At 40.5% G+C, this 26,421-nt stretch overlaps 1 protein-coding gene and 2 pseudogenes across 1 annotated transcript in view; 1 reads left to right on the top strand and 2 right to left on the bottom strand.

The window, feature by feature from the left end:
• Window positions 1-26,421, bottom strand: part of LOC105816401 (zinc finger protein 658B-like) — a 550,416-nt gene that overhangs the window by 74,891 nt on the left and 449,104 nt on the right. The gene's annotated exons all lie outside the window — the stretch shown is intronic.
• On the bottom strand, window positions 2,748-4,095 carry LOC105816415 (annotated as a pseudogene).
• Window positions 4,233-4,909, top strand: LOC105816416 (annotated as a pseudogene).

The following is a 26,421-nucleotide window of genomic DNA, read 5'->3' on the forward strand; positions in this document are numbered from 1 at the left end:
TCAGTGAGGTAATAGGGCAATAGCTCTTCACAATAACAAAATGTGGAGGGGTACTTAGGGAAAGAGGGAGGTGGAGAGAAAAAGGCATAAAGTTAAATTTATCCAAGCAGAATTTGGATTTTTCAAGCATCACAAACATCAATGGAAAACATGTGAAAGAAATACCAATAGCAGCAGTTCATAGAACAATTTATCCATTAAACTCCAGCTAACGTCTCTGTTGCATCAATTCCGGAAGCGACCTGCTTCAGGAATGGAAGGTCTGTTTCCTATATGGAGATATTCCGAAGTATCCAATCTCCTAGAACCTCTCTGTCTGCTGAAGTTACTACATCCAAATAACAATACTTTATATTTAAAACAAAAACATCAAATAACCTACGATGCTTTATATTCTTTAAGATGAACAAAACTGTGTTCAAGTCTCACTTAATTTGCCAGGTTAATTAAAAATAACTTCCAAGCAGTTCTTCATTCATTGCACCTACACATCTACTACTTAACATATACAAAAATTATTTTGTGAGCTAAATTCTTCCAGATATGGAGTGAAAGAACCCAAATGTTACTTTTAATACTTTTTATGACATTTGTATATCCCTTAATATTTAAAATTTTTATTCTTGATTTCAAATAGAAGACATGATGATTCCTCCCCCAGATGTTCTTAAAGCTTTTCATGCTTTTTATTTTTTTTTAAGATCCTTACTCCTGCTGGTTCTGTCCTCATTAAAGACGGAGAACAGTATGGTATAGTACTTCTTACTTTGAGTCCCTCAATAAAAGCCTCAGTTAATAACTTAAGGCTTAGTAAACTATCTCAGAAGCTTTCTCCTCTCCAGGGTTAAATGATCTAAGTTTCCAGGACATTTCTCAGAGGTCTTATTTTCCAATCTATATTTTATTCTTTTTTATTTCTGCTCTATCTCCTCCCAAGTTCTCATGTGATTCTAACACAATATCCTAGCAGGGATTGAATCTGTAAGAGGGGTACTTTTCCTCACCTCCTAAAACTTCACCTCTTTTTAGTGATCACTAATGAAGGAAAACAATAGGTTCACTATCCATCATAACAAGTAAACACAAGTAAATAACTTGCAGCCAGTTTATTCCATACTATTAGGTTTGCCCTTCATGAGAAGCATTTCCTGTTCTGCCTTATTGACTTTTTTTTTTTTTTTGGTTTATAGGAGAGATTTATTTGAAGAAATATTACAACATATAAAAACTACATAAAAAAATCTTAATTTCCACTCATACAGTGGTAACATTTGATATAATGCATAATAAAAAACTTTTAAGGAATCTTCATTTTCTGAAGGTTCCCATATACACGTTTAATTTGAAAAAAAAAAAAAGAAAATCCCAAAAGCTTTTAAAATCCCGAACGTACAATGTACGGCACGATTTGATCACTAAGTCATCAGTCGATAAGCAAACCTCACAGGACAGCTTTGTGCCAGCCAAGGCCACGAACACCGTGCACAACACATTTGAACTGACAGATTTCAACATGTTGAAAATACAGCTTCAGTGCATGGATTCCTGGTGCCGGAGAAAAGGGCGATGGGAGGACAAAGTCAGTCCTTGGCAGCTTTCTCCTCCTTTATTTTGGCTGAGGCACTCGCGCGCTTTGGCCAACGTACAGAGCCTGATCTCCAAGCCGACGGCTTTGGCCAGGGCAGGCGCACAGCGTTGCCCACCTGCTGGTGCTTGTGCAAGATGTCGCCGAACAGCGGCAGGTGTCAGGGACGTTCCCGCACGCTCACCACGCGGTGCTGCTCGGGGTGCGGCACGCGGCCCTGCCTCCCCGTGGGCTCGGGCTTGGTGACGGCCGTGCCGAAGAAGCCGTCCCGCTCGAGCCTTCCGTAGAGGCCGGCCCAGTGGTTGTGCCTGGTCCCGGGGTGGGGCAGGCACCAGGGGACGAGGGCGTGGAACTGCCTCGCTGCGGGGTCGCAGGCTTTGCCAGCTTCCGCACAGGAGCAGACGCCGCGGAGGGCCCCGGTGCTGCGGCCGTTCTTCCGCCGTGGTGGGGGTACCGCAGCTTCCCGGCCACCGTGCCGTCCGAGAGCCGCGCCTCGATGCTGGGCAGGTCGCGCCAGTCTGAGCCCAGGGCCAGGGGGATGTGCCGCATGCAGGCGGCCACCCACGCGCTCGTGTCCTTGCAGATGTGGTCCCTGAGGATGGGCTGGTACCGCGAGCCCCGCAGCTGCCTCTGGAACCAGGACCGGGGCTCCCGTTGTACAGGATCTCCAGCACCGAAGCGCCGTTCCGGACCTCGGGCAGGTCGGACATGGGACTCGAAGAGATCCAAGCTCGTGTGACAGCCTGGCCTCTGCTCCGCCCCCGTGACACAGGGCTCTTTTACTTCACTTTGCACTGATTAATTTTAAGCAATTGAGGATTATCCCTTAAAAAAAAAAAAAAGAAAGAAAGCCGGGTTGGTTTTTTTTTCAATCAATGACAAACTTTTGGGCTCAAGCGATCCTCCTGCCTCAATCAATGACAAACTTTTATTGAGAAAATAAAAGTCTATTCTTTCATTTGACTATTTCCAAAGAATCAATCCATCCTGGGCAGCCCACACGGTGGCTGTTCAAAGGTACTGAAAATGGAGGCATTTGGTCACCATCATCCAGCAAGAAACTCTTCACAGGGTTAGGCTCCAAGTCCTTTGTGCTGCTCTTGGTCAATGAGTGACTGTAATTTTGATCCAGAAGCCGTCCAAGATGAGCATGGGCTGAGCCATCCTTAACTCATACCCAGATGAAACAACTTCCGCAGAAAGGCTGGTCCTCCCCAGTAACCCCTTAGCATCATATTCCAGTACAGGAAAGGTATCAGGTCAGCTTTCATGAGGTACATGGAAAGTCGCTCTTTGCTCTGATCAAAGGGGAAGGTTTCTAGCGGCTGAGCATTGTAGTCAAACTCTGCAAGAATCACACGGTTGTAGCCAGTCACCAGTGGACATGATGTGTAGCCATCATAATTCTCCTTTGGTGTTTGATTCTTCCTAATCAGAGAAATTGTTCTATCAAGTATCCCTGACTGGGCAGCTGCTGCAGCAGCGGTCTTTGACGTAGGAAGGTTGGTGCAATCCCCAATCCCAAACGCATTTGGGTACCTCTTGTGCTGCAGTTTCTTTATCCACATCCACCCAGCCAGCATCAGCCACAGGACTGGTCTTGAGGACATCTGTTGGACTCATTGGTGGTGTGACATGAAGCATTTCATATGAAATCACGTGGGTCTCCCCAGGTTTATCCAGGTTCTCAAAAACAGCCTATTGTTTATCAGCTCGGACTTCAATGAGGTTTTGCTTGTAGTTAACGGTGATGTTCCTCTCCTGGATGATCTGCAGGGCGTCTGCATACTTCTTAACCCCAAAAATTCCTCCAAGAGAAGTGTTGAAAATGATATTGGCCTTGGATCGCTTCCCCACCTTCCTGAAATAGGCTTCCGATAAATACATGATCTTCTGGGGGGCTCCAGCACGCTTCACTGGAGCATTTGGGAAGGTAAAGACAGCATTGCCCTCCTTGAAGTCCTGAAGAGCTTTCCACGTCTTCTCTACAGTCTTCACTGAATAATTAGATCCTATTTTGGGATGCACAAAACCTTCAGGTTGGCCTTTAATCTTCTCATAGTCCAGATGGATTCCAAGAGCAATAAGAAGATATTTGTAGGAGATCTCCTTGCCATCGCCTGTGTGGATGTAGTCCTTGTCTGGGGTCAGCTTAACCACTCTAGCTTTGATCTATTCTACACCAGATGGAATCACACTCACTGTGGGACGACCAGATGAGGACAACTGTTTGGCAACAGCACCCACCAGCATCCAGACTGGCTGATAGAAATGTCTCTCGCTGGGTTCAACAACAGCCACATTCTCTGCACCCTCCTTCCTCTTCATGCGAGCAGCCATGGTGATCCCACTGCTGTCCCCGCCCAGCACCAGCACCTCGTAGTGGTTCTTGGCTGCGCAGCTGGCCCTGTGTGCAGCTGAAGGGGGCTGGCCTGCTGAGAGCCCAGCCTGAGGAGGCAGGTAAAGAGCTGGGCGCAGGGCCCTGACACTAAGGTGACCAGCGGGGACATCTTCAGGTGGGATCGGGCTGGGCTGAGCTGACTCTGAGCTGTCACTCTGGATCCCTGTGGCTTCCAGTCTCTGAGGCAAGAGCGAGCCTTGTCTACATAGCACGGGTCAGGCTTACAGAGACCAGTGGGTGCAGTGGATGGAGCCGCACAGCGCTGCGGGCCCTTTGCAGCTGCGCTTTTCGCCCTGCTCTTTCAGTGGAGGTACTGTATTGGCAATTGCTGGAGAAGATTTTTCAGTTGTTGCTTCTGACACTCGATTGAGTGAAGGGTTTTCAATTCATACCTGAGACAGCCCCAAATGTTACAAATTAACAGACAAAACAGTCATTGGATGCAGTGGTTTTCATGGAGACTGTCTTACCCTGACAAAGATTACTGAAGCAAGACTAAACATGTATTAACATTCCAATAATAAGGCCATGACTGTGGGCGCAATTGCTGCAATGCTGTCTAAGATCCTGCATTCAAGGCGCTTCTTTCCATACTATGTTTACAACATCATCGGTGGACTTGACAAAGAAGGGAAGGGAGCTGTGTACAGTTTTGACCTGTGGGGTCCTACCAGAGAGACTCCTTCAAGGCCGGAAGCTCAGCAAGTGCCGTGCTGCAGCCCCTGCTTGCTAACTGGGTTGGTTTTAAGAACATGCAGAATGTGCGGTACGTCCCACTGTCCTTGGATAGAGCCATGCGGCTGGTGAAAGACGTCTTCATTTCTGCGGCCGAGAGGGATGTGTACACCGGGGACGCACTCAGGATCTGCACTGTGACCAGAGACGGCACCCGGGAGGAGACGGTTCCGCTGAGGAAGGACTGAGCTGCGCCTTCTTGCAGAACTGGCTGCTGTCGTACCTTGGAACTGTCAACAAATTTGTTTATTAAAAAGACCTGAAGTGATAAAAAAAAAAAAAAAATTCCAGAAGTTTATGTGTCTTGGAGTCTGTCTCTTGAGTGGGAGCAGGAGTGTAGACATGATGCAGCTGTTCTCACCCCAGTTTCGAATCCAGAGGGTCAGACAAGGTTAGTTTTTTTCTACAAAGTTTGTACCCTCGATTTATGAAGGGATGTTGATGTTTCTCAGACTAAGGAACCTGATGCTGTTTTATGTAATGAAAGGACATTACATGTTGAAAACTTGATTTTTGCTTTGGTTGTACTACTAATTTGCTGGGTGATCTTACACAGGTCACAGCTTCTTTGAGCATTAGGTTTCCCTTTTATAAACTCAGAAATTCAGCTGCGTGACCTTTCAGATTTCATATACTTTAAAGTTCTGCAGACATGGAATGTCTTCCTCCACAACCCATACCCTAATCCACAGGCATCCTTGTTCCAGTTATCTATCGCTGTGCGTAACAAGCTACCTCATAATTCAGTGACTTAATGTATTGCATTGCTTTGGCGGTGGGTGGGGGTGTTGATAACTCTGCCGAGTAGTTCTCACTCGCAGTCCCTCAGATGGCAGCCAAGGCTGGAGTTGTCTGCAATCTTCTGCACCTCTATTCCTGGTACCTGGAATGAGACTGAACAGCGGGGGATGAGTCAGTTATCTAACCCTCCACGCAGCTTCTCCACGTGACTAGCTTGCGATTCCAGGCAGTCTCACCTAGTCAGAGTGTTTGCATGGAGCCTGGCTTCCCCCGGACTCCCTGGCATTCCATGGGACTCACGCAAAAGCTGCAAGGCTTCTTATGACCTGCCCAACCTTGGAAGTCATGAAGTGCCTCCACCGTAGTCTGCAGGCAAATCCAGATTGCAAAAGGTGGAAGAATAGATGATACCTCTCAATGAGGGAATGGCTTGCATGAAAAAGAAGGGGAGAAACGAATGGCCACTTTAAAGGCAAGCTCACAGTCATTCTGTCTAAATAAATCTCAACCCAGGTTGCTAATCCTAAACAAATCTCCCAGACCTAAATATTCAAAGAGGAAGAAGGAGAAAGCAGTTTACCATTCAGAAATGGATTGAAATTAACATGAATACTTATGTCTTCATTTCCTCTCATGCCTGGAGGTGAAATCATTTAATCATATTAATTTTCTTTCTAGTCATGATTTGGTGAGCCAATTAATTTTTGTCTATTTATTTTCCCATTTAATTTCTCTTCAGGGTTTTCACTTGCTTTGTTTTCTGCTTTCTGGTACCTTAATTCTAGCCACATTCAATCTGATTTATAATTTTCTTTCAGTTTTTACTTTCCTTTTATTATCAATGCTTTCCTTTGTTTCTTTTTATATTGAATTTCCCACCCTTACTGCCAGGATGTCTAATTAGCAGTTGCTTGAGGTGTAACTACTAATTTATTTTTTCTTCTTTGTAGAGCCAGTGGCAAGCCAGTCCAGTCTTCAGTCTCCTAAGAAACTTTCTATTAATATTATCTGTTTAATAGCTTCACTGTCTGTTTTCACTAGGAAGCAGTTTAATGAGACTGGCTGACCTAAACACTTGAAAGTGCAATAAAAGTGGGAAGACAATGATCTTTATTGTTTTTCTTTTTTTTTTTTTGTCATTCTTTTTTTTTTATTATTTCAGCATATTATGGGGGTACAGATGTTTAGGTTATGTATGTTGCCCTTGCCCCCCACTCCCCCCTAAGTCCGAGTTTCAAATATGTCCATCCTTCGGGTGGTGCGCATTGCACTCTTTGTGTACGCATATACCCGTCCCCTCCTCCCTCCTCCCTCCTCGTCCCTCCCCCCTCCCCCCAACATCCAATAGATGTTATTCTTATATGTGCACTTATGTGTTGATCAGTTAATACCAATTTGATGGTGAGTACATGTGGTGCTTCTCTTTCCATTCTTGGGATACCTCACTTAGTAGAATGCGTTCCAGCTCTATCCAGGAGTATACAAGAGGTGCTATATCACCATTGTTTCTTAAAGCTGAATAGTACTCCATGGTATACATATACCACATTTTATTAATCCACTCATGTATTGATGGACACTTGGGTTGTTTCCACATCTTTGCAATTGTGAATTGTGCTGCTATAAACATTCGGGTGCGGGTGTGTTTCTATACAGTATCGTTTGCTCTTTTGGGTAGATGCCCGGTAATGGGATTGCTGGATCGAATGGTACTTCTACTTGTATCTCTTTAAGATATCTCCATATTGCTTTCCACAGAGGTTGCACTAGTTTGCAATCTGTTTGGGGATTTTTTGATAGAGGCCAATCTCACTTGGGTTAGGTGATATCTCATTGTGGTTTTGATTTGCATTTCTCTAATGATTAAAGATGTTGAGCATTTTTTTATATATTTATATATTTGCTAGCCATTATTCTGTCTTCTTTTGAAAAGTTTCTGTTCATTTCCTTTGCCCATTTATTGATGGGGTTGTTTCCAGCTTTCTATTCTCCATTTGGGTTAATGGCATGAGGAAGATTTCCACTAGCTTAAGTGTAAAAGAGAGATATTGGTAATCTCTGGATAATGATGGGCATTTTGAGGATTGCACTATGTAGAGCTGATGACAAAAGACCTTCTCTAGCTAGTAGGTGCTCAAACACCAGGAAAGGAAGTGGAATTACAAAAGCCATGTCGTATGTTCTAAATGCGATGCATGACTAGTTGGTTTTCCACCAGCTCGTGTGAAAATGGGGCATTAGGTGGAGACAGACAGCAGATACCTATGGGCATCTGGGAAATCTGTACCTCCTGCTGTTGGCTAAAAGGCCTCAGGGCTTTTTGTGTTGCAGAATTGGAAATTGTGGCAGGCAGAATTCTAAAGATGACTCTCCCAGGGCGATATCTCATCCACTTGGTGTACAGTGGAACTGATTTACTCCTGTAGTTAGGTTGTGTTGTATGTAGTATTGTCCTTAAGATAGGGATATTACTGTCAGACCTTGGGGAAGTCAGAGAGATTAGAAGCATGAGAGGGATTACGGTGGGAGGGAGTTTCTCTGTTGCTGAGCTGGAGGGCCATGTAGTGAAGACCTGAGAGGAATCTCTGGACGCTGAGAAGGGTCCCACCCAGGCTGACAGCTGACAAGACAGTGGTACCTCAGTGATACAATCATGTGGAAATTAATTCTTCCAATCACCTGAGGGAGCTTGGAAGGGGATCCTTCCCTAGCTGAGCCTCCAGATGAGAAGGCAGCATGGAGCCAGGCAACGTCTTGATTTCTGCTGTATGAGATTGCGATGGTTAATAGCAGGTGTCAACTGGACTGGATTGAGTGATGCCTGGTGAAGCATTGTTTCTGTGTCTGAGAGGGCGTTGCCAGAGGAGCTTGACTTAGAGTCAGTGTCCTGGGAGAGGAAGACCTGCCCTCAGTGTGGGCGGGCACCATCCAGTCGGCTGTGGGCGTGGCTAGAACAAGCAGGTGGAAGAAGGGGGATGTTCAGAGTGCTGGTTTCCTCTCTCTCTCTCTCTCTCTCTCTCTCTCTCTCTCTCTCTGTTTCTCTCATTTTCAGAGCAGGACTTTTTTTCCTCTCCTGTTCTTGGGCATCACACTCCAGGCTCTTTGGCCTTTGGACTGTGGGACTTGCACTGGTAGCCCCCCAGGCTCTCAGGTTTTCAGGCCAGACTCAGGGCTGCACTGTTGGCTTCCCTGGTTTTGAGGCTGTTGGAGTTAGACGGAGCCTCACTACCAGCTTTTCTCATCCCCACCTTGCAGAAGGCCCATTTTGGGTCTTTGCCTTTACAATCGTGTGAGCCAGTTTGCCCTCCCTAATAAACTCCCTTTCGTATGCACCCTTTTGGTTCTGACCCTCTGGAGAGCCTTGAGTGTACTATAGACACCCTGAGCAGAGGACTCCTGACCCATGGATCTGCAGATACGTAATATAATAAATTTGTATTGTTTTAAGCCAGTGACTCTGCAGTAATATCCAACAATGGAAAACGAATACAACAACTACCACATTTATGAAAATACATCTTCAAATTTAAATCTTCACAATTTCATTGAGATTCTGGGAATGCTTTTGAATCACTTCTGTAATATTGTAACTTCTGTGTCAAAATATTCTGATGGATGCATTTTAGCTCTGAAATTCTTTCTGCCTTCTTTCCAAGTATGTTTTAGAGATCACAATGATTGCACAGACTCCGGTCCCTGCAGGGCCAGCCTTACTACTGCAGGAGGAAAAACACTGGGTTCAGAAACCATAATGTGGGAATGATTGTGAGGTGCCTTTGAGATGGAATGTGTTCAGGAGTGGCACTTTTAAAAAGAATTCATTAATTGACTCTATAATTGGCGATGCTTCTGCAAATAGCTGTTTTCTCCCATTAGTGAATGGTATCAGTCACTCTGGATAGTGCTTGGAGGAAGATGATGTGTAGTATCAATGAATATTATATATCTATAGCTAAAGCAGCCTTCCGTCACGGTCATGCCACCAGCATCGGAAAGTGAACCTGAGAAGCTCATGTCATAATTCGGATGGCGCATGGGATTTATTGTTCTTTCACATCTTCTCCCAACACCTAGCCTTTTCTTCTGCTCCGCCCCTCTGTCACTCGGCTCTGCAACTTCCCCAGCCCCTCTGCCTCCTCAGTCCCTCTTCCCTCCAGGACTCCTCACTTATCCCCAATTACTTCCTCATACGGCTTTCCTTGAGGGTCATCTAGAATAATGACAGTTACCCAAAGTACATATTTTATGCTGTCACCTAATGTCCCTCTGCAAAAGAACCATTTCTGCTGGGCTGTTATTCTCCAAAGCCCAACAGTCCTTAGAAGTGTTCTGTCATGCCCACTGCTAGCCTCTGACGTGAGCTCTGAAGTCTGAACACAGACTAGACAACACAGAGTAGCCTCTCAGACCTTATGCACTCAAAGCTCTTTCTAGGAGACTCAAAAAGATGCACAGGTCACTCTGTGAGGAAGTGGGGAAGGTCCAACAAACTCTAACCCCTGCCAGTGAATGAAGGAGGACCTAAGCAGCATGCAATGCCTGAGAAATCGGTTCTGAAAGAGTGTAGTGATCATGTCTGGACTCTCCAGGACTATCTCTCCCCTTCCTTTGCAGTGAGTCCTTTGTGAGTCGAGTCCATACAAGGAGATCACAACCGCTTACCTGACCCTTCAGTACGTGTGAACGTCTATTATTGCTACTGCCAATTTACCACGACTTTGACTTAACTGCAGCTATTTAGGAAAGAAATGTGTGTGTGTGGCGGGGGGGACAATCAGGTGCACCTTGTTTTGCACCAGGAAATAAAGTGATTTGCAATTTCAGGACCTTTAAATAATTATTAGTCTATGGCCAAGTGCAGTGGCTCGCACCTGTAATCCTAGCACTCTAGGAGGCCAAGGATGGGGGATTGCTTGAGGTCAGGTGTTCTAGACCAGCCTGAGCAAGAGCAACACCTTGTCTCTACAAAAAATAGACAAATTAGCTGGGTGTGGTGGCGCACACCTGTAGGCCCAGCTACTCAGAAGGCTAAGGCAGGAGGTTGGCTTAAGGCCAGGAGTTGGAGGTTGCAGTTAGCTATAATGATACTACTGCACTCTAGCCTGGGTGACAGACCAAAACTCTGTCAAAAGAAAAAGAAAGATGAAAGAAGAAAAGGAAAGAAAGAAAGAAGGAAGAGAGAGGGAGGGAGGGAGTGAGAAAGAAAGAAGAAAGAAAGAAAGAAAAGAAAGAAAGAATTAGTCTATGATTCCAAATGAAACAATCTCTCTTTGGTCATTAAATTTTAATAGCTTGATTTCAAATGCAACTTATGAAATGGGGCAAACCCTACATGAATAGGCTTCTATTCTGTCTTTGGAAGTCAAACACCCTGTCCTGTCTCTCTGCTGGCCCCCCTGCCTACTCTAGAGCACCTGCCACACCACCACTGCCCGGATCATCCTCACACAAAACAAATCTCAAAACGCTGTGAACGCCGCATGGTCTGGTGTGGTAGGCAAAATAATGGCCCCCCAAAGATGTCCATGTCCTGATCCCCAGAATCTGTAAATGTGTTACCTTATATGGCAAAGAGGAATTAAGGTTGCAGGTGAAATTAATGTTGCTATTAGCCTACTTTAAGTCAGGGGGTTCACCTGGATTACCCGGGTGGGCCAACTTAGGTCACAAGCGCTCTTAAAGGTGGAAGAGAAGGAGATGTGATGCATAATGTGATTGCTTTGAAGACAAGTTGACCATGAATGGGTGGTTTCTAGAAGCCAGAAAAAGCAAGGATGGGGATTCTCCCCTAAAGTATCCAAAAAGGAGCATAGTCCAGCTGATAACATTGATCTTAGCCCAGCGAGGCTGTTGTCAGACTGATCTGCAGAACTGCAGGATAGAGCATTTCCTGACCTTCCCCGGGAAGTGTTATTTCCTCCCTTTTCTGAGCTCCCCAGCACAGCATTTATTTACAAGCCTGTGTCTGGTGCTAGATTGTGCCAATTCTGCGAGTGAAGTTTCTGTGATCTCTCTCCCCAGTATGCTACCTCACCAAAGTCAGTCTTCTGAAAATATTTAAGGATTTGTCACATTTGAGGTATAAACAGCTGCCCTATGGTATGAAATCTTAAAAGAAATCGTTCACTGTGTACAGAGCACATTGCAGCTATGTTTATGAGAGATGATATTCCTAGCACTAAATTATCTGGTTTTGAATGATCTCATAAATACGACCTCAACAGAGCAATGCTTAAAGACAAACACTATCTTTTATTTCTTGCAAAATAATTTTTACTCACAAAAAAATCCATTATAAGACTGAAGAGTTAAATGATATCCACATGCTGAAATACGTAAACAAGCACATCTTTATAGTTGCTAAGAGCTTAGTGATGCATTTAAATCGTCTTTGAGCAGATTGGCATTTAAGCTATAGTAATCACTTCTGAATAACTGATACTATGATCTGCCATCATTCATTCAACTTAGTAAAATGAAACTTTAAAAACCACTCTGATTAAGATCTTCAAACTTGAAAACCATTATTCTTTTCTGTGCAGAATGCAGTGCAGTCTCCCTATGCTAAGGCAGTGGGGAGTGCCTCAAGTGGAGGCAGAAAGACCCTGGAACCTGGGCTCTCTGAGCTGGCAGCTACCTCCAGAGAGGCAGCACTGCCTGGGGCTCTCCCCTGTGGGGAGGAAGCAAGGGGTAGGGGGGCTTTATGCAAGATAAAAGGGCCGGAGAATTCTCCCTGCCCCTGATCTTCCCATTGCTCTCCTAGGGCGACAATAGGATTCAGCAGAAGCAGGTCATTTGGCCACCTGGGATCTCCTCCTTGGTCCAGCTTTGAAGCCAGGAAGCACAGTGAACGGGCTGTCCAGGGGCCTGTGTTCTGCCTGTTCGTCTGAGGATGGCAGGTAGGCCTAGTAATAGGAACGGGAGAACCCCGCACAGAAGCTACTGAGGATGTTGGCTGTGTTTAATTGAATCTTTGAGAAATGAGTGTTGAGCTATTAATTTTTAAAGAAAAATAGTCCTAGACAGAAATAGAATAGAGATTGCACACATTCATAAATTTATCTGACTCCTAACAAGCCTAACTTGTCAAGGGTGATGCAGCTTATATGTTGGAAGTGTAATTAAAAATTGATAAAATACCCATTTTATCACACTATAGTAATTTTTAGTGCTTTCCTTAAGTGTTTGTTTGAGATTTTCTGGAAAGTACTTGGAGCATATACAGTTATACAATAAAAGTAATAAGTTCTGAAACCATGACAGTATTTTATGAACCACTTGCTCTAGCATAATTTTTCCATGTGTTTTATGTTCTGTACAAGAAGGAGCCTGAAGCAAAAACAGTGAAGTGGACAAAACTAGAGTTTTGTGATTTCCCACTCACCTTCTGTTGGTCTTTATTTTTTAACTAAATCTGTGACAGCTGTTCTCAGTCAGGTATAGACAAGGCTAAGATGTAAGTTCCCCCGAGACAGGGCTCAAGGCCTTGTTCACCACTTGCTTCCAGAGTTCAGTACAATGTCTGACACACAGATATAGCTTCAGAATATTTTTAAATAAAGAAATTGATTAATGGCAGCAAACAATAAGAATCCCCACAAAAGAATATTAGTTTTTAATATATGATTTATTTATAAAGACTATGGTTAAATGCATTTGCATTTATGATCATTCTATCACTCGGCTTTGTCATACAAGAGGAAGATCCACTCTTTCATATTAAGACAAGGAATCTATTTTAAAGATTGCAGATATAATTCTGTGAAATAATCCATTAGAGAAGTAATAAAAGCCAGTTTGATTTATACACCAGGGGACATCTACAAAATTACCTTGCAGTTCAACAGCCAGGTGGATTTAACCCAAATTTAAGGAAGAGTGATTATATTGTCGTGGCAATTAAGTGAGATCATCTATGCAAAGCACTTGACACAATACCTGGAAGGTGTTGACTAAACATGGACAATAATAACTATGATGACAAGTGTTATTAATATTACTACATAAAGATTTTGAAAATATATACCCCATCTCAGACTATGCCAAAACTAGTGAAAATATTTTAATTAATGTAAAAATCATTGAATTTCTAAAATGGTTTTACTTAACCCATCATCACATCAGCTTGACAGTCTTTTGTGCCCAGAGTCTGTGTTTACCTATCAATCACTGACGGAAACAGGCACTGAAAATGCCCCCACAGGCAGGAAAGGTGTGGGCAGTGGATAACCCTTGAGGCTAATAACACTGCCACCAGGAATTTTTCTTACAGAGATCGCCTAATATGAAGCAGAATGGTTTACTGCAGCATTGTCTATAATAATAATAGTTTTTAAACTAGAAGGTTATCAATAACAGATAGGGAAACCATTCTGAATCCTTGCTATGTAGGATTCAGTGCAGCTGTCAGAAAGAATGAGAGAAACCTACACATGGACTGCCATGGAGCGATCTCCAAGATGTAAATGATGTAGGTGGAAAAAGGAAGTTGGGGAATAATACATCAAGTAATATTCCATTTATATTGAAGTGCAGCCAGACAACATAGAGGTGTTTGAACAAATATAAAAAATATATAAATATGGAATTCAAGGACTTGAAGCACACCCACTGATCTAGTCAACCCTGGGACAAGGGAGGGCAAGTAAGTAAGAAAGGACTCACACATTTTACCGTATATTCTCAGGTTTTCATTGAAACTTTTATAAGAATGTATTCATGTGTCTACAGATACATAAACTAAAATCAATAACAAAATACTTCGCACTTACTATGTGCAGGGCTCTGTTCCTCACAGCATCTCTCTAAAGTGAGAACTCTATAATTTTACAGAGGAGGGAATTGAGACACAAGGGACTTTGCCAAGAGCCCACATTTAGTAAGTGGCAGAGCTTTCTAAGGCTCCAGAGTCTGAATCATTGCACTATATTGCCCTTTAAATAATAAAAACAAATCAAATCCAGCATTTTAACCATACGAGTTTATTAAATAAAATAAAGCGGTTGGATCAGATGAGCTCTAAGATCTCTTGGGCAATTATATCTCAAAATAGTTAAGAGTGAGAGCTTTGGGGTCAGGTGGCCTTGGGTGAGGATCCAGCTCTGACACTGACAGTTGACTGTGGATGTTGACCAAGTCCCTCCGATCTGATTTCTAATCTGTAAAAGGTACAGAGTAGGCGCTGCCTTGCGGGGTTACTGTGGTGGGAGGAGTAGCTCCTGACAAGCGCTCAGCAATAATATCACTTTCCCCCATGACTCTAAAACCCCAGGATTCTAGTTTTGCCTGCATATTTATAGAGTAAAATATATTCCCAAGTTATAAGTGAGATCTCTTTGGAGCTCCATCTTTCATATCAAACTACTCACCAAACACTTCCACTTGGACAGGCCAAAGACCATTACAACTCAGTCTATTTGAAACCAAATTGTTACCTCCTTTGCTCGCATCCAAAGTTGGTTTATTCTCAGTGCCCCTATCTTCATAGAAAGAACCCATCAGTTGCTAAATCAGATACACTGGATCTGTTCACATTCAGTGGCTCCTGTGGATGCCACATTCTAAATATATTTTGAGTGTGCCCATTTTTCTCCACCCTGATGGCCGCCAATGTGCCACCATCGTTGGCATAAGTTCCCGCATCCCACCCAAATCACCTGCCTCAAATTCTAATCCCTCCAAGTTGGAATCACGCTGCAGTCAGGGGTATCTTTCTGAAATTCACATCTGATTCTCTGAAAAATAATCTTTCTTGTGCTTGAAGGAGCCCGTTAGATATTACGAGAGTTCCTCACTGCCTTTGGATTAAATTCCAAATTCTTCAGGCTCCAGTCTGTTTTCTCCTTCCACCTCATCTCATATTTCAGGCCTCTTCCCCTCTTGGAAGCAGATAAACAAGTAGAACATTTAACAATCAGACTTACTGACTCAACATTAGCTCTTTGAACCCAAGTGATTTTCCTAGCTCCATGGTCTCTGCACCCACCACCCCAGACACCTGCAACAGTTCCTTTAACACCCACGTATCATTTCTTCACAACATGATTCTTATTCATGCTCCAGATCTCAGTAAAGAAGTCACTTCCTTTCTGATAATCTCCCTGACATCTCCACCTCACGTTTAAGACTAGGGTCATTCCTGCACATTCCCGTACCTGCCCTATCAGGTACTACCCCCGTCAAAGCACGTCCTGCTGCATTCGGAGTTTTACGTGTAGGAAACAGACCCGGGTGCTGTTTGCCATTTATCAATGTGGCATGCCCAGTGCGGTCCTGGGCAGACTCCTATAAATGACCTTTTAAGAGACGCAAATCTAACTTTATTGCTATCCTGCTTAAAACCTTTGAGCAGCTTTCCAATTCTCTAAAGACAACTCCCAGTTCCCCATCCCGCTCAGGCCCACAGTGACTCAGCTCCTACCTTTCTAAGGTACTTCTGCCTGCACCCCTTAGGCAAAGCTCTTTCCTAGCTCAAGGCCTTTGCTTACGTGGTCTCCCCTCTCCCTCTCTGGATTCCTTCCTTTGGCAAACTACAAATCATCCTGTAGGTCTCAGCTTAAATGTCACTTCCTGAAATACAACTTTACTGAGAGCCAAAACCGGGTTTCTCAATTACAAGGTCGCTGCACAGTCCTGCGTCTGCATGCTTCCTGAATCGCGCTCCCAATTAGACAGCAGAGTCCCCGAGGGCTGAATTTTCTTAACTGCTATCACACCAACATCTAGAAAAGAACTTGCAGCAAAATCTGTTTGACAAATAGAGGAATCAATCATTAAAGAAAAAACCTGATCAGTGATCAGATTATGAAAACTGAGTAAATAATGAATATCTAGAAGTTTATGATACTCATATATAAGTGGTGTATCTCTGAGGTGACAATTTTATTATAATTTATATGTTTTTGAAAAATAATAGCATGTATAATAATTTACAGATTCACTAGCATTGCCACATCTATACTTCCATTTTATATGGCATATTGTAGGCAAAGCAAGTTTTATTATCCAAATTGTCTAATAAGGAAACAGAATGTTTAAATGTCTTTTATAACATCGCAACAGCTGCAAGTATGAATGAAAGGTGGGAACAGTGTCTCTTACACATCAGATGGCAGTAACTTAAACTCTAACAAAAAAATTATTTGATGGTTATTTAGCAGTCATCACATTTGCTACCATAACCTTTTAGAATGAGTCATTGATTAAATCTATCTAAAACTATGATGTTAAAATGATTTTTGAAGTTTTTTTTACATGTATCTATATATCTGATTATCTACCTTCCTCTATTTTATTTTACCAAGTGTGTTTGCTTTTAACTTCAGTGTTCTTTAAATCACTGTCTCCTTTTACATTATTGTGGAAAAATTGAACAATCTTGTTCCTGTTGATTTCTAAATGCTTGGCGCCTCCTCTCCATCTCTTTAAAACCCAGTCTGATAATGTAGATTTAAAGTGCCTACCTTCTAGACTATGTTTCATTATTTTTACTAAATTGTTCCGTGGTATTACTATTTTCTGATTATTTTCCTTAGAAGTCAGGCTTGGGCTTTCATTTCTTTGTATAGCATCGTTGGGAATTCTTAAATAAAATAAGAAGCAATTAATGGTCTAAGTTTACTTCAAACATAGCTAAGAAAAGTTTAGTCCATAGTTTTTCCTGCCTGGTGTTGTAAGATCTGTGTTTTATCTATCAGGAAGAATCCAAATATTGATGCTTAGGGAATATACAGGAGAACACCCAGTGTCCCTATTTAAGAGGAACTTTCAGGGTTAAGTCAAATTCGCATTACTCAGTAGTTAATTACTCGATTTGTGCATTTTCTCTTTTAGTTTTTTATCCTTCTAACTTTGCAGGTGCTTTCAAATAACCTTCCGTCTCTAGATGTCATCGGTCCATTCACTATTTGCCATGGTAACCTCTTCCTATCTCGATATCTCTTCTGCATTGCTGAGTCGAGAAAACTAAGGTCAACCTAAAGCATATGGAAAACAAAATAGAGACTGAAAAAAACTAACAAATTGTGTTTGTTTATTTAATATTTTTCCTTTTCCATGACTTGATTTTATTTGGTGTTTGGAACACAATGCATTTCTAAAATTTGTGATGACAGTTCATCTTTTTGTCTCTGCATTTCTGCCTCACTTCCTTAAACTAATTTTCTTCCATAATATTTCATGTTAACATATACCTAATGTTTTTGTATTCACACACAGACACACGCATACACACAGTTATTCTTGAAGACTACACACAAGTTTTCTCTTTTTTTAAATTTATTTTTACTTTTCGTAGAGATGGAAGTCTTGCTCTTGCTCATGCTGCTCTCCAATTCCTGACCTCAGGCAATCCTCCCACCTCAACTCTCGAAGTGCTAAGACTACAGGCCTGAGCCACTGTGCCAGCCTTTTTTTTTTTTTTTTTTTTTACAAACCCTTTCTCTTGACTATCAAGACTATTGTTGACTTTACATTGAGGGATTATTTTTTTGAAAACATATATGAATTGAACCAAAGGTTAGTAGACCACTTTAGGACATTGCAAAATCATTGATTATAATGGGATTATTATGAGGCCTTTAAGCTTTTTAGACCATGGGGAGCAATTAATGGCACACCAAATTCATAATACATTGAGTAAATTAATACTTGGAATACTTTATACATTTTTTGGCCCCCAAAATAAAATAACACAGTATTGTTAAATCAACTCAAGAGAAATTCTAGAAAGCAACATGTTTATGTTAGAGAAAATTCTAAGATTCCACCCCCACCCATAGCCAATGTTCCCTACCCCAATGTATTAATATATAGAGCTTCTCCCAGTTTTTCAACCGAACACTAATATAGATACTGCCATGGAGAGATTTTTACAGATGTAATTAAGGTCCCAAATCAACTGACCTTAAAATAGGGAGATTATCTGGATGGACCTTAACATAAGGAGAGTTTCTATTAATTATATGAGCCCTTATAAAGCAGAAAATTTTCATTTTCTCTATCTGACAATGCAAGAAAGGAAGTCAGAGATTCAAAACACAAGAATTGGACGTGCAGTTGCTGTTTTGAAGGAATACAGTAGCCTCTAAGATGTGACGGTGACCTCAGCTGACAGCCAGCAAGCAAACAGGAGCCTCAGTCCTACAACCATAAGGAATCAGATCCTCCCAACCGCACAAGTGAACTGGAAGCAGATCCTCCTCAGGCAGATGGAAACATAGTCCCTCAGCACCTCGGTTTCAGCCTTGTGAGATCCTGAGCAGAGAACCCAAATGTGCCACACCAGATGTCTGTCCTACAAAGCTATGAACTAATAAAGGGCTTTGTTTGAAGCTGCTAAATCTGTGGTGATTTGTTATGCAGCAACAGAAAACTAACGTAGATTTTGGTATTGAGAGTGGGAGTGGCTTTGGAATTGGGCAGTGGATGGAAAATGGAAGAACACTAGGAGTATGATTCAGAAACCCTAAATTACCTCAGAGACAACCAAAATTGTTGTGCCCAGACAACCGACCTATAAAAACTGTGAGATAATAGATTTGTGCTATCTTAAGCAGTAAAAGTGTGTGGTAATTTGTTACGCAGCAACAGAAAATGAATACAGTGTTTATAACACGTGAGACTAATACTTCATGTGGCATGAAGTGGTTCATGCCACATAAAGTACTTAGATTCTGGAAAAATTATAGCAAATAAATCTTAGAAGACATTGATGAGCTTCCAGCCTAGTAATTGTAAGCTCCATCCACCTACTCACTCTAGGGAGTATTAAACTGAAACCAGAAAACAAGGAGTCTAGGGCTTCCCTGAGAAAAAAATAGCTGTACTGGAAACCCAGCACACTGAGGATTAATCGATGTAAGCAAAGGAATGAAAGGTGCACGAGGTAGGGAGCTGTGCAGAGACCCCAAATAAATCAGGGGAAAGGAAAGCTGGGGAAGGTCATCTTTAGAAAACAGCGAGGAAATGCAGGGGTGATCATTCTACTGTTGTTACGGTGCTCGGAGGAAGTAAAGACATGTTTCAATTATTTTTTAGAGTTAAATATGTTTTTCTATTGTTGCAAAGTAAGCTGTGTAAAAATAGAAATAGAGAAATAACTTTTAAATAAGCTAAGGAGGTAAAATGGCATAATATCTATCAATTTAAAACCAAGCAAAAAGTGAAAAATGTAGAAGGAGAAAAAGAATAGAAAAAATTAAACTGAGTTAAAGGATTCAACGTTAGGTTTGGATGTGAGGAAGCAATTTTCCTTCCCTCCTAAATGCCACATGGAGCAAAACAGTGCATGGAAAAGAAGCTACAAACTCTACTGGTGGAAAACCAGAGTACAGGTATAATCTGTACACTCAAACAAAACAACAAAATGTAAGTTTTTCCAAAGTAGCTACAATAAATATAGAAAGCCACCCAAAAAGAAATGAATGGTAACCAGCCCAGCGTGGCAGATCCAAGAGAACATCATCAAAACAGAATTCCTATAGGTGGAGGATCCCCCCACAATCTCGTATTCCGACGTCACTTTCAGGAAATACGAAGCATCTGGGAGTCAAGGCAGAGTTTGATCGCAGAGAAGCTTGGCTGGGGGAAAGTACAACAAAGGTGAGTAGAAAATAATGAAAAAGCTCAGCGACAGTAGGTCCCTGTAAGTACCAGGAAAAATATAATCTCTGAAGGAACCTCCTGTGAAAAGACAAATCAGAAAAATCTAATTTTTTCCCACGAGGAGTAATAAAAGGGAGTGGCACAGCATCAGTACAAAGGTACTGAAGGAAAAAAGGAGTGAGTCAGAGAATGAAGAGCCAGGACGTTACGGGCATAGAATGGATGACGTTTCTGACCAAACATTTACATATAAACGTTTTCCTAGTTTAATACATGACTGCCCATGTTGTATTAGTCACCTAGGGCTGCTCTATCAAAGTACCACAAACTGAGTGGCTTAAAACAACAGAACTTACCATCTTTCGCTTCTGTGAGCTACAAGTCCTAAGGCAAGGAGCCAGCAGGGCTGTGCTCCCTCTCAGACCCCCCAGTAGGGGCCCTCCTGGCCTCTCTCCAGCCTCCGCGGGCTGCTGGCAATCTCTGCCTTCCCTTGCTTGCAGCTGCAGCTCTTCACTGTCTGCCTCTGTCACCAGGTGATGTTCTCTCCTCCTGTCTCTCTTCTCACGGCATATTCCTCCTCTTACAGGGACACCAGTCACACCGGGTTAGGGTCCACGCTACTGACCTCACCTTAACTTGAATACATCTGCTAGAATTCTGTTTCTAAATAAGGTTGCATTTGCAGGTCCTGGAGTTTAGGACTTCAACATATCTTTTGGGAGGACACGATTCAACCCATAACACGTATGAAGGATGTTGACAAAGCAGAATAAAAGAGCTCAAGGAACAGATGGTAAACATTTGGAGGGGGATGTTTCAACAATGATAAACTACTGGCTAAATTAGAGAAGAAAAAATTGGAGAAAATACACACCTAAAACAAGAACAGTTAATGAGGAAATAACTAGAGAAATGGAGGAAATTAATAGAATTACAAGAATCTGCTTAGCTTAGTTAGTTTGATGATCTTAATAAAATGCATGTTTTTTTAGGAAAATATAATTTAACAAGACTAATCCCCTCAAAAAATAGAAAAATCTAAATTTATTTACTTCAGCCCTTCAGAATATTAGGCAGTCACTAGTTTCTATGGGAATTGTATTACTCCTTTAAAGAGCAGATAATTCCAGTATCTTTTAAATTGCTCCAGAGAATTAAAAAAACTGGTGAAAGCTTCCTAATTCTTTATATGAAATGAATATAACATTAAAGCTAAATTATTATTTAAAGAGTAAACACAAAAAATAAAATTATAGACTAATCTCAATTAACTGTACAACACATCCTTATAAAATATAAGCAGTTGATGAACATAACTTCATGATCAACTGCTTTTAGTCTAGAAATTAAAGGATGAATTAATGTTAAAATATGTAATAATATGATTCAATTTCTGTGTACAATTGATTGCGATCACGATGGAGATAAAGTCAAGGCATTATCTAAAGGACAAAAGAGTTTTTACGCTATTGTTCTGTGTCAATTACCTGATATTTTGTCTATACTATGGGGGAAGAATTCCCCCATCATGAGGGTCTTGGACAACATTCTAAACAAAAGGCAGGTTAACGAGAGAAAAGAATAACAAATTTATTTAATCAAAGTTTTACATGACATGGATGGCATAGAAATTAAGATCCAAAGACCCAGAGAAGACTCTCTTTTTATGCTTGAGTTAAATGAAAAATGGACAACCAGGTAGAAATGTGACTGGAAAAAGGGTATGATCTAATAAACTGGGACGGAGGGCCCAGCAAGGCTTCTCTGTTCCGATTCTTTTTGGCCTCTCTGTGTAGCATTCCTTCCTCTTGGTCACGGGGCAGGACCCCTCCGGAGTGAGAGTCTTCAACTGAGAAGGAAGAGAGTGACCCTTCTATGTTTGTGGCTTGCTTTGGGAAGTTCTAGTGTCTATGGCCCACCTTGGAGAAGAGGAATTCTGGTTTCTGTGACTTGCTTCAGCAAAAAAAGAGAGGTGAGAGACAGGGGGCAGGGGAAGGTCAAAGAGACCTTGCTTCTGAGGCCTTCCAATTGCCTTTAGCTCAAAGTACTCAGCAGGCCAAGGTGTTGCACGTTGGGCTATCAGTTCTGAGCCCCCAAAATACCATTTTGGAAGATTGAAATGGCAGAAGCTGTTATATGCCATGGAAGATAAATATTGCTATTACAATCTAATAGTAATACTAGTTAATACGAAAGAACATACCAAAATAATCTAGATTAAATATATCTCAAAACAGATATTTTATTGTTAGCTAAATTATAAAAAAAGCCTTTACCTAAAATAAAACCTTACTATTCGTATTAATATTTAAGACATTCATAAACACAAAAATAGCTATATTGCTACAAATGTGACAATATCGAAGGTCTTGTTACAGTTTTTCTTGGGTATTACAATTGATAATAGTGTAAAATAATTATTTATATTTGACATAGATTTATGTTTTATTTTGTCCAGTTAGTTGTTCGGTGTGTATCAGGAAAAACTGTTCAACTTATGACTTAGACATAATATGATGCTTACTCGAATACTTGGTAAATGAGTTTTTTAGAGGACTTTAACAAGATGTGAGAAAATGAAAACATTGAATTTTCAAAAGAAAACTACCTAAAATAGACAAGATTTAAAAAATCATGAATGTAAATATTGCACATTAAATATGATGGATAATGTGAATGAAATTCATACCTGTAGATTCAAACGGTCGCGATTTTAAAATCAAATTAAACAAGTTAAGTAAATGGAAAATGCTGTTCTATTGACTTAGAAAAGGTCAGTTGAAAAATAGCTTCATATTTTATTTGGTTTCTCCAGCATCTATACAAATATATTTTTAAAGGACAATTACTTCTTCTGTTCCTTTTTTACATCTGAAATATGAAAGACAATATGAGATTTTTCTGGGTAATATGAACTCCTTTGTATGAGTTTTTCAGGATGCAACTGATGTTGATAGATGTCCTTTTGGAATACTGATATTTAACCTGACAGTTCATGTGACCTTTCCAAGGAAATCACAAGCTGAAAGAACAGTGACATGGTTATGACAGGGCTGCAGAAGAACATGCCTTGTAACGTTATTGCAAAGATTTCTCTGAAAAGCAGTCAAAAAAACATAAAACAGGTTTGCCTTTTACTCAGCCAAAATAACTATCTCCTTACTGGAGATACGTAGTATGTATTGGAAATGGTTTTTGAAGATTCTGAAGTGTGTGTGTGTGTGTGTGTGTGAGAGAGAGAGAGAGAGCAAGAGAGAGACTCTGACTCCACTCAAGAGTTACAAATCATTTACCTTGGGTAGCACATTTTCTTTAGTTTTTGCAACTAGCTAAGGAATATCATAGCTTTCCAATATTATCATGTACATAAAAGTTATCATGAAATAAACAAAAAGATGCAGTGGATGGATGTTGACCAAATATTTTGATTATCATCTGTTTTTACAGAAGGAGAAGAAATGGACATCCCTGTGTTTTCATAGTGATACGTGTAAGAGAGTAGTACAGAATAGATTATAAGGCATTTCTAGTTGTATATTTTAGAAAATGTTAGGAAAAGGTAACAATAGAATTTGACGTATTAACCTCTGGTACTAAAAGGAAATTCCATCACTGCTGGTGTGTTTTTCCATAGGTGAATAGGCCAGAGGTATCCTCATACTTAAAATGTACATGTGTGTATTAAGATAAGTAAAGCTTCACATTAATAAGCATTATATTTATATTTGGAGACAGTTTTTACTGTCTTTGTAGGATCTGACTGGAAGTACTTTGTTTTGATGGAAGAAGTTCTGTAAATTTGATCAGAAGTCAATGAGTCCATTAGAGTCCTTTCCCTTCAAGTTCTTGTCAATCTGGCAAGAGGACTGTCAATTTTGTTTATCTTTTCAAAAAACCAGCTTTTGGTTTTGTTGATCTTCTCTATAGTTCTTTTGTTCTCTATTTCATTTAGTTCTGCTTTGATCTTAGTTATTTTTTTCTTCTGCTAGATTTGGAGTTGATGTGGCAAAGTCATATCGTGTAACCAATATGTTTGTACCACCATAATCTCCTAAAATAAAAAAAAAGTTGGACATCCATATATTACTGGAATAAAATCTACTTGGTCACTGTGTAATGGTCTTTTATTTGCTACAAGTTTTAATTTGCAAAAAAATTTTATTTGTAGATTTTTACCTCTATATTTATATGTGAGATAATTTTTTAAAAATTTAGATTATCTTTGACAAGTTTTGTTATTAGCACTGTGATAGCTTCACAAAAAATATCATTTTTTTATCTTTTATATGTTCTAGAATAGGGGTTGACAAGCTATGGCCTATAGGCCAAATAATCTGGCCCTTCATTTGCTTTTGCAAATAAAATTTTATTGGAAGATAAAAAGAAAAAAGAAGTCCATGAGTCCAATCAAAGGTGTTATTTCTTTTAAACTTAAAAACCATACAAAAAAAATACCATGCAGAGAATTTCAAACAGGTGTAAATAAAGTGAGATTTTGGGGCAAGCTATGAGTGGAGAAACATGGGAAAAGTAGATTATAACAGATCATAGAGGATCCTCCTAAGAGAGCAGTGAGACAATAGTTGAGGAGAGATATTAATTATCATCTCAGAACAATTTGGTTGCAAGTTGACTTTATAGTCAAAGGAAGAGCCCATGTGTAAGGATCTTTTTCTTTTCCATTTGATCTAATTTTTAAAAATTGTAATAAGAACAGTTAACATGAGATCTACCCTCTTAACAAATTTTTAAGAGTATAATTACAGTATTCTTAACTATAGGCACAATGTCATACATAACAGATCTCTAGGACTTATTTATCTTGCATAAGTGAAACTTTGTACCTATTGAATAGCGACTGCCCATTTTCCACTTCCTCCAGCCTCTGGTAACCACAATTCTACTCTGTGCTTGTGTGAGTTTGATTATTTTAGATTGCACATGTAAGTGGAATCACACTGTATTTTTCCTTTTCCTTCTGTGTCTGGCTTATTTCACTTAGACTAATGTCATCAAAGTTCATCCGTGTTGTCACACATGGCAGGTTTTCCTTCCATGAAATAATATTTCATTGTAAGTATATACCACATTTTCCTTATCCATTCATATGTCAACAGGCACTTAGGCTGTTTCTACATCTTGACTATTGTGAATAACGCTGCAATGAATATGGGAGTGCAAATATGTCTTTGAGATCCAGATTTTAATTTTTTAATAAGTACCCAGAAGTGGGATTGCTGGACCATATGGTAGTTCTATTTTTAATTTTTTCCAGGAGCCTCCATACTGTTTTCCATAGCAACTGCAACATTTTACATTCCTACCAACAGTGTACAAGGGTTCCAATTTCTCCACATACTCTCCAACACTTGTTATCTTTTTGTTGGTGGTGCCATTGTTGTTGTTTTGATAATAGCCATTCTGGCAGGTGGGAGGTGATAGCTCATTGTGGTTTTGATTTGCATTTCTCTGATGATTAGTGATATTAAAGCATTTTTCATATATCTGTTGGCCATTTGGACATTTCTTTGAAGAAATATCAATTCAAGTCCTTTACACCTTTTTAAGTCAGGTTACTTAGTTTTTTGCTGTTGGGTTGTAGGAGTTCCTAATATGTTTTGGACATTAACCCCTTATTAGATGTATGGTTTAAAAATATTTTCTTTTATTCCGTGGGTGGCATTTCATTCTGTGGATTGTTTCTTTTGTGGTCAAAGCTTGAACCCTTTCTGTTTTTACTCTATAGGTAGTTTGTCATTATGAATCTTCTTAAATGATTTCATTTTTGTATGTATAACAAACAGTAGTGGAAATTGGTAAAAACAAAGCAAAAACCTCAGAGAGATAGAATTTTATTCTACAGAGAAGAACAAAGTGGAAATCACATTACCCTGGGATTAATCAAAGGAAGATTCCTTTTACTCAGATAAAACTATCAGGCAGGGTGCTTGGAAATATTTTTGATGCATTGTCTTTTAACACTTTAAGAGCATAGTTACTGCTCTTCACAGCTATATATATCTCTATTGTGCTTACAGGGAAGTATGTTCTATATTTTGACAATTTATACAGTAAGTACATCTTTTGATGTTCTTTATATAGTACCAATATAACTACATAGTAGCTACATACTGTTCTCATAAAGACAAGCAAAGGTCCTTGTACAATTTAGAGGTGGTGATAATGGGCAAAGGTAACATTTCAATGAAAACCGAGTGAAATGAGTAATAACAATGTAAATGATATGGGAAGAATTACAACAAGGTTGAAAGGATATTGTGTCTAAGCCCTAGATAAAGCCAACTGCCTAATGTTTGAGATGGAGGAATGTAGTAAGTATGTAACTGTAATTATT

The sequence above is a fragment of the Propithecus coquereli genome, unplaced genomic scaffold (assembly GCF_000956105.1).
Source record: "Propithecus coquereli isolate 6110/MARCELLA unplaced genomic scaffold, Pcoq_1.0 Scaffold370, whole genome shotgun sequence".
Lineage (NCBI taxonomy): Eukaryota > Metazoa > Chordata > Mammalia > Primates > Indriidae > Propithecus > Propithecus coquereli.